General features: G+C 42.8%; 1 protein-coding gene across 1 annotated transcript in view; it reads left to right on the top strand.

The window, feature by feature from the left end:
- The window catches only part of LRRC8C (leucine rich repeat containing 8 VRAC subunit C), a 79,966-nt gene continuing 70,355 nt past the window's right edge, over positions 1 to 9,611 (top strand). The window contains exon 1 of the mRNA XM_003784170.2: positions 1 to 205. The gene's annotated coding sequence lies outside the window, so the exon portion shown is untranslated. The remainder of the gene's footprint in view (positions 206 to 9,611) is intronic.

Raw genomic sequence — 9,611 nt, 5'->3', positions numbered from 1 at the left:
CGTTAGCTGCGTCCCGGCTGGAAGCCCGCGAAGAGGACGAGGAGGAAGGCGCCTCTGTGGCCGCGGCCGCAGCGCTCCGGGTGCGACGAGCCATGAGCGGGCGCGCCGCGGGCGACCCTGCCGTCGCCGGCCGCCGCTGAGCCCGACCCGGAGACCGCTCGCCGCTCCCCAGCACCCTCTCCAGCCGGCACCCTCGCGCGCGGAGGTAAGGGCGGGACTCGCGCGGGGATGGAGAGCGGCAGCCCGCCGAGGGCCACCGGGCTTGGTCCGCTAGGCGTGCGGGAGCCGCCCCGCCTCACTTGCCTCCCGGCCTCCTCCCGCTCTCGGGCAGAATGCGGTCGCCTGCCCGGCGTGTGGTGCCCAGAACCGTACGCTGCTACGGCGCGGGGACCCGCCAACCCCTTCCCCACCCATCCCACGCCGGCCCGGGCGTCCGCGCGGGGGACCCCAGCCTGCGCCGAGCGCCGCGCGGGTGGCAGGTTGCGCGGCTGGGCGGGGTGGGAGGGCACGCGAGCGGAAAACGCGGTCCCGGCCGGGGCCGATCGTCGATCCCTCCTGCCTTGAAAATCCGTGAGACCCGGGGCCTGTCCTCTCTAGCCTGTTTCTCCTGTGCCACCTCCGAACCCCTGAAGTTGGCACTTTCGGGAAGGGAAAGGAATTGATGGTCTCTGAAAAAAACGAGAGAGCACAGTCTGCTCACCTGCTGGACCAGAGGGAAAAGCGGGGTTAGCCGTACCGGGCGGGCCCCAGAAACCAGGTGTCTAGGCCAGCGGTTGAGGCCAGGACCGCTACCTTCATCCCAAACCCAGGCTCACTAATCTGTGCCTTTCTGGCTGGTTCTCAGCAACCAGGTGCCAGGGATGGAGTTAGCCACTCAAGAACCCTGTGCACGCCAATGCCTTTCTTTCCTCTCCCCGCCCCAGCCCCCGCGCTCGCTGATGTACATCAGATTCCAAACTGTTTCTCCCAAACCTCGCACGGTCCTTGGCTTTGCAATGGCCAAGTCACCTCGCCCGCATTCTAATGCGGATGTTTTAGAGTGTTAGGGCCAAACTTCTCTTGGTTTCAAATTCTTTAAGCATGTTAAGCTTCCAGCAAGCCAGCTAGGACCATCCTCCTTATAGTAAAAAATTAAGAACGAATCAGTCTTTGTGGGAGTGCCGCTGCTTGAACGAAGGAGGCTTGAATTACCCTATTTAACTCAGCTGTTGAGGGGAGGAAAAGGTGGAGGAAATCGCAGTCCTATTTTAGTCACATAATTCTTTCGAGGCGGCGGTAGTGTGAGAAATGTAGTCTTAACCAACGGTCACATTTCCGGGCAGGTAGGTGGTGGTTTCCCAAAGCGTGGACGAGGCATCAGCTAGGACAGACCATCGCCCAGCCCTCCAGAGGAGGGAAAGGGTAGCAGGGATGGTGACCCTCTCTGTTGGCACCACACTGCAAAATCTCCAATGCCATACGTTTTATATATACATAGATCCTCTTTGCTTTTAAATAATTTGTATAAAACTTGTAGACCCAAAAGGTAATCTGAACTTCACAAAACTTGCTCAGATTCATCAACAATGTGTTGGATGTGTGGACAAAGAAAACAGATTAGATTTCTACAACTCTAACCTATGATATTTGCATTTCCTGTGACTTGCTTAAATAGGGAAGGCCAAGGGTGTAGCCCTGATGTGCTATCCATTGGAGTGCTTAACTCAAATTATATTTTGGAGTCTGTTTATTTCCTTTGAGGGAGATGTAGGGACGGTTTTGGGAAGATGATTATTGAATATTTCCTTTGATTCACATAACTGATTGATTTCAGGTGGGGCCCAGTGACTGTATCAGAGATAGCAAGCATATTTAACCATATTCTTGTTATTATTAATTTTATAATTATCAAAGCCTTTGTTAAAAATACAGCTTTTTTTTTTTTTTTGAAACAGAGTCTCAAGCTGTCACCCTGGATTTACACTGCCATGGCGTGACAGCTCACAGCAACCTCAAACTCTTGGGCTTAAGTGATTCTCTTGCCTCAGACTCCCAAATAGCTGGGACTACAGGTGCCAGCCAGAGGCCCAGGTATTTTTTTGTTGCAGTTTTTGTTGTTTTAGCTGGCCGGGCAGCTGGGTTTGAACCCGCCAGCCTTGGTGTACATGGCTGGTGCCTTACCCATTGAGCTACGGGTGCAGCCCCCAAATACTGATCTCTTATTTCCCAGATTGACTAAGCACTTAGTGAAATGTGTTTTTAAAAAGAAATGCTTTTCATGAAACATATGCGTTAGGAGCTATAAGACGAATGCAGATTTTTCCGTTATATGAAGTTTATCTTTTACAAATAATACAAAGTTAGAAATACTTTTAACTCCTAAGGTTTCCAAGTCTTATCAAATTGTTTTCATGATTTTTCATTCAGTAGCCTATAATAATTTTGTTGTAGTCAGCTATAATATTATAATAGAATCCAAGTTTAAGAAAGAAATGAAGTGAAAACTATGCTTCTTTGCAAAGAATTATGCTAATGATTTAATATGGTACATTCCTATAATATAGTCCATCTGCAGTAGGTGAATAATATGCATTGTCTCAGATTCATACAGCAAATTCCTAAGGTAAATGGCACTGTCCACAGTTTACAGAAGAAAGAAGCTTAGAGTTTGGGACTTGCCAAAGACCATATAGCCAAGTTAATGCATGAATAAGGCTAAGCCTCTTTAGTCTTAGTGATATACTTTTTTCTGTTATCCAGAGCTGCTGCTTTTTTTTTTTTTTACATAAATTCATTGTTAACAATAGCAGATGATGAAACAGAGGTTGTACATTTTGAACCAAGGCTATTTCCAAGACCTATGTTCTCGCCCCTGCTTTGTATTAAATGACTGATTCAGAGCTCAGTCTTGTGGACAGTTCACGCCTGCCCACCAACTTTTTTCTTCCAATGGCAATGATGGTTTCATGGATTGCAACATACCCCCAAGATTTTATACTCCATTCCCAGATCACAAATGAAAGCATATTACAACCAATGAGGGTTACTAGGCAGGTATGCTTGAATCCACTTAATTTCTTTTAAAAATATGAATCATTTTAATTGGCATGGAGTACAGAGCATAGCCTCAGAATAGGAAGAGGTGATATCAAATTCTGACTCTGCTGTACAACAGGAATGCAGATGAGCTCACATTGTCAACTTCTCTGAACTCTAATTTCTTCATGTGTCATGGGGTTAATAAAGGCTATCTAGATGGATCGTTGTGCAGATTAAATGGAAAGGACAGCTCCTGTCACCTAGTAGATGCTCAGTAAGGATTAACACCCATGTGCCTCAGCACGAATTGAAATTTCTGCTGTATTTCTTTATGTACATTGTACGTTCATTTAATGATTAGCCATTGCTATCAGTGATCACTCTTCATGCAGCTATACAGAGTTCTAATCTGGTTTTTATACCTTCAACTTTTGCATTACATCATTTATTTATAGTCCTAAATTAGAAACATGCACTCACCTTTTGTAGTTTTTCCTTTACTCTACATTTTTGAGGACTTTACAGCAATATTTAATGGACTGGAATTTGTATCTTTTGGCAAACACTCTTTCCTGTCTTCTGTCTGTCCTGATCTCTTAGCCTTGCTTATCATTCAGGATATCATGACAATGCCAATACCTCCCTACCACATACCTTACCCTTGACCAAGCCTCTACCAGCTGAAATTCTGCATCTCCTTAAAGGCCCAGCATAAAAGCCAGGTCCCTTCGGAACCTATATGCTTCCTTCTAAACTCATTGCCAACACACTTAGGATTCAGACAGCTCCTAATGCTTTTTAAAATAAACAGAAAAATAGTTAATTTTCCAGATAACATACTATGAACAACTAATAAATTCTCTGAAATCCAGGATAATTTTCAAAATTTATATACTATCCTTTGCTTGGGGTAATACATAGATGATTTTTATTTCCTGAATGAAAGACAAATCAGGTATTTTAAAATCTTTATAATAGTTAGGAAGGACACTCAAACAGGACACTCCTATTTCTGTCTATTACATGACTGGTGGTGGTGGCACCTTCCTTGTTGCCCTGAGACGTGTTCACCCGGCCCTCTTCACTAATTTAACTAGCATTACATTTACCAGAAGGCCATCGTTCTTAAATAAAGCCTTAGCCCTTAGGTACTATGTGAGATAGCTATGTTTCATTAATAAATTGCTCCCCTGGTGATATAATAACCTCATTATATTGCAAATATATTGAGCGTATCAACAGTATTTGAGTTCTTTGGTACTTTAGATGGGGTAATGGTCCAGATGGAGTTCTTTAATTAAGAATAGGATTTACCTGAGAGGAAGGAACACCTGTCTCAGAGAGAAGGTTGAAATAATGAGCAAGGAGGATTTCAAACCCCTTGGAAATAGGAGTAATCAGGGCCCAGTGGGGAGGCTACAACCAGAAGTAACCTTCATGAGAAAATTAGCCCAGGCAAACGACCCCACCACAAACATGAGGGGTAGAAAAATTAAAAGAAAGAGATAAAATAAATGAAGCAGGGTTATAATACCGTATGACTGAGACCTGCTAGGTATTAGTCATTCCTGGACTATAAAAATGGGCAAGAGGGAGGGGATCAAGTTGGGAAGGAGAGGAGAGAAAGTGGTGTGGCCCTGGGCAGGAATATATGGCACCTGCTCCTGGGGCCAGCACAGAAGGTAAAAGCGTAATCCCATAGCTTTGTTTAAAGTAGACAATTTGGCAGGAATGTATAGAAAATTTTCTGATCCTTATAAAGTTCAGAATGATTAAGCTGTTTTCTAATACTGGGCATTAAACAACAAAATCTCTGGACTATTTACTTAGAAGCAGAACACTGTCACACGTTTGGAGAGTGAATTTAGTATTATTTTCTAGTGTTGGATGGGTGTCATTTTAGAATATGGTTCTAGGCTCAGCGCCCGTAGCACAGTGGTTATGGTGCCAGCCATATACACCAGTGGTGGTGGTTTTGAATCTGGCCTGGGCCAACTAAACAACTGCAACAAAAAAATAGCTGCAGCTCGGCGACTGTGGCTCAAGTAGCTAAGGCACCAGCCACATACATCTGAGCTGGCAGGTCTGAATCCAGCCTGGGCCCACCAAACAACAATGATGGCTGCAACCAAAAAAATAGCCAGGTGTTGTGGCGGCACCTTTAGTCCCAGCTACTTGGGAGGCAGAGGCAGGAGACTTGCTTGAGCCCAGGAATTGGAGGTTGCTGTGAGCTGTGATGCCATGGCACTCTACCCAGGGTGTCAGCTTGAGACTCTGTCTCAAAAAAAAAAAAAAGATAGCTGGGCGCTGTCGGCTGAGGCAGGAGAATCGCTTGGGCCCAGGAGTTTGAGGTTACTTTGAGCTGTAACACCACAGTACTCTACCCGGGGTAACAGTGAGACTCTGTCTAAAAAAATATATATGGTTCTATAGACTATGCTGTATCTTTTTTTTGAGACAGAGTCTCATTTTGTTGCCCTTGGTAGAGTGCCCTGGCATCATAGCTGGTAGCAACCTCTAACTCATGGGCTCAAGTGATTCTCTTACCTCAGCCTCCGGAGTAGCTGGAACTACAGGCGCCTGCCATAATGCCCAGATATTTTTAGAGATGGGGTCTCACTCCAGCTCAGGTTGGTCTCAAACTGGTGCGCTCAGGCGATCCACCACCTCGGCCTTCCAAAGTGCTGGGATTATAAGTGTGAGCCACGGCGCCTGCCCTAGACTGTGCTGTATCTAACCAAATGGCAGTTGATGGAGGAATGGTAATATGGGTTCAGAAAATAATTTGGGTTCAGAAAAGGAAACAAAGAATTGGAAAAATTCAAAAATCAATTAAAAATATATTTGAAAGTGTAGGGAAGTATTTTGAATCAAGGGAATCTAAGAGAGCTGTGTGTTCTTTAACAATCTTTTCAAACGACTGAGACTAATAAAAGCTACTCCCATACCAGAAAAGATGGAAAAAGTAGAGCAAGCAGGGAAGTTAGTTTGTCTAAGCCAGTGGTTCTCAACCTTCCTAATGCTGTGGCCCTCTAATACAGTTCCTGCTGGTCTAAATCAAAAAACTACCCAAGGGCTCAAAAAATGTGAGAAGAACATAAAGGAACTCAGAAATATTTCTCAACTTTTCTTTCACTATCACCCTCAGCTTGTGCCTTTTAAAGATAAATTATAATACCACACACGTACCATTTATTTATGTACTGTGACCCTTTGATGGGTCACAAACCATTATTTAAGATTAAAAAAAAAATCTGATTCCCCCCCACCCAATTTTTTCCAGAGGCAGGATTGTCCCCACTGAGAATGCATAGTGTAGCATGATTCTGTATTATATTTGAAAATCACAAAAGAGCTATGTGAAACTTAAAGACACAAAGAATAATCAGTATATCAATATATTTTTGGATGACTATAGATCAGGGTTCCTTACACTTTTAAACAGGGGGCCAGTTCACTGTCCCTCAGACCATTGGAGGGCCAGACTTTGGGCCCCAGGACAAGTCAGCTGCTAAGACAGGCAACAGCGGCAAAAACACCTGGCAGGCTGGATAAATGTCCTCAGAGGGCTGCATGTGGCCCATGGTCTGTAGTTTGAGGATGCCTGCTATAGATGATACCTAAATTTACAAATCCTCTGGAATTAAATTGCTTCTCTTTTTTTGGCCTCTACTTTTAAAAAGTATAATTTATTGGCTCCTAAATAGAAATTTATGTGTAAAAAAATGTAAGTTTCCTAGTCCATATTTTATATTGGCAAAATTCTTAAATTCATAAAGTTATCTCCCAAATCCCCTTTACCTGCATCCCTTTCCCCCTCCCTAAACTTTATACCTGCAGCATCCTCTGTCTCTGTCATGATCAGAATGCTCTGATAATAGCTGTTCCTTCTTGCGACTGGTCAATCTTGTATGAGTATAAATTAGTTGGGCTCTACGAGAGACTTTGTATTTTAAGATACTTATTTATAATTATGAAACCCTGTGCTCTACAGCTAAGAGATTTTGTAAGAAGTAGATTTTGGGGGAAGGGAGAACCCCTGGAGTCATTCTTGGCTTTTTCATGTTCAGTTCTTTCTGAGGTTCTGAAAGGAGCCTGGGCTTTTGATGTCTGATCTCAGCTGCTGCTCAGCCTAGAAGAGCTTGTCTTCTTTCTGTATTGTCATGTCATCCCCCCAAACAACTCATCCTTCATCTCCTCTAGCTTTTATTTTAACCATAGTGGTCTTTTCCCTTTCCTCTGCCCTCAAGCCTACAGAAATATATTTGCTTTCAATGTCTTTTCTCTCTATTTGATTTGTGGAGTTACACTGAAATTTCCATGAGGGCAGAGACCACATCTGTCTCGTTTACTGCTGGGTCCCCAGCATTTGCAAAGGGCCTGGGACATAATTGTTCAACATATAGCTGTGTTATAAGTATTTGATGGTCTATTTTACAGTCACATGTCTTACCAGCTATTTGAAGTATATGCATTTCTTACATGATGATTTTAGATCCTGGTAATGAAATTTTATAGTGTAATTGAAAGTTATCTGTCCTAATAGGGACATGAAAAGCTATGTAATTGACACCTATTGGGTCAGTGCATACTATCTGGGTAAAGGCACGCTTAAAACTTTGATTCAATCTGTAGAACTACAAAGTATGTAAACAAAACGTGTACTCCCTAATATTCTGAAATTAAAAAAAAATTTTTAAAGCTATGTGATTGAAAAATAAGGGAAAAGCATATAAATAATTATAAATTAAGAGCAAGCATATAAACACATAAGGTTAGGACATCAAAGTAAAGCCTCGCTAAAAGTCACTAAGTAAGTTAAAAATATGAAAACTCAAGTCCTGTGAGTTCTCCCTATGTATTTTAAGAACCTGTCAAAATCAATAAAAATGACTACCTAGTCTTTCTCAAATACCTTCTAAAAATACCTTTTTGTGTGTTTGTGTGAATAGGAAAGATATAACATATAAATGTAACTTCTGTAGAGGATTATTTAGTTAAAAGCAGCTTGATTTTTTTTTCTTTCTTTAGACACAGTCTCACTATGCTGCCCTTGGTAGGGTACTATGGTGTCACAGCTCACAGTAACCTCAAACTCTTGGGCTTAAGTGATTCTCTTGCCTCAGCCTCCCAGGTAGCTGGGACTACAGGCGCCCACCACAACGCCCGGCTATTTTTGGTTATAGTGGTCATTGTTGTTTAGCAGACCCAGCCCAGGCTTGGACCTGCCAGCCTTGGTGTATGTGGCCAGCACCCTGTTCACTGAGCTACGGGCACCGAGCCACACCTTGATTTTTTAAGTAACTATGGGGATGGCTTCATTAAGAAAACGTTGTCAGGCTCATTTTTATGCATATTGTTTCCCGAGGCATTAGCAAAGTCCACTATAATGTGCCGATCAGTAAAGTTAGGAAATACTGTGCAACACATATAACTTTCTAGCTCATGCACAGTTATGTGGATCATGGTCACCAGAAAGTGACTATCAGCAGACAAGGTAGCAGCTGGAGGTGTGTTCAGGGATGAATCTGAAACAGATGTTTCAAGGATCTGAATGGCTTAATAATAAACATATATCTCATATTTATATAAGTAACTCTATGGTGGATAGAGTTCCTTATTGTTAAAGCAAGGATCTGAAATTAGCTTGGCAAAATAAAATAAATTAAATTAAAATGAAAGGAAATAGTCAAAACCAAGCAATTAAATTCATTTAAGGAAAGTACGGGGGGTGGGGTTACCTTAAGGAAAACAAACCATACAAATGTACTCGATTTTTGTTTGTTTTGTTACATTTCTTGCTGTATCACCAGTATTTGGAATAGTATGTGAAGGGGTTTGGAGTAACCAGATGAAGGGTTCTCGATGCGAGGAATGGAGATGCTTGATGCAGAGTCTGCGTTGGGGGCTGAGGAACTCTGGGAGGAGCCCTCCCGAGTACTTACTATCACGAAATGGGAAGAAGTAGGCAAAAGCTGCTGGTCTGACGTTAGCACTGATTAAGGAGGACATGGAAAAGGTCAGATAGAATGTCTCCACCTTTTGTTTTTGCAAAACTGTAGACCTTGAGCACAACCTCTGCCTGCAACATCAAGAGACCTTTGGGATCTAGAGAATCTTTACCATAACTATTATTGCCACAGTGATATATGCATTCTTTTTTGGAGGCCAGTTTTCTGATCTCCTGTCCATTCATAACTCACATGCCATTCTCATGATTCTCTGCGTCTCTCACATAGGAATAGAGTCTTATGCTAAAGATGAGGGCTTGGGTGGCACCTGTGGCTCAAGGAGTAGGGCGCTGGCCCCATATACCTGGGGTGATGGGTTCGAACCCAGCCCGGCCAAAAACTACAAAAGAAAAAAAAAAAAGATCAGGGCTCAATTTCCCTTATAAGTATGTAACATGAAGCAAAAGATTAATACATACTTGCTGGTTGAAGTAATGAATGACATGCAAGATGGAAATAGATTGTGCTATCAGGGCAAAAGTAAAATTATTCCCAAGGGGATGGTAAAAAGTAAGTAGTAAACTGTTAGAAAAAAAACTTCTTGGACAAATAATTTATGAGCATATGTCAAAGTTTTATCTC

Source organism: Otolemur garnettii, unplaced genomic scaffold (genome assembly GCF_000181295.1).
Source record: "Otolemur garnettii isolate 467f Iridium unplaced genomic scaffold, OtoGar3 scaffold00010, whole genome shotgun sequence".
Taxonomy (NCBI): Eukaryota; Metazoa; Chordata; class Mammalia; order Primates; family Galagidae; genus Otolemur; species Otolemur garnettii.
The sequence above is the reverse complement of the archived record's forward strand: the minus strand, read 5'-3'. Positions and strand labels throughout refer to the sequence as shown.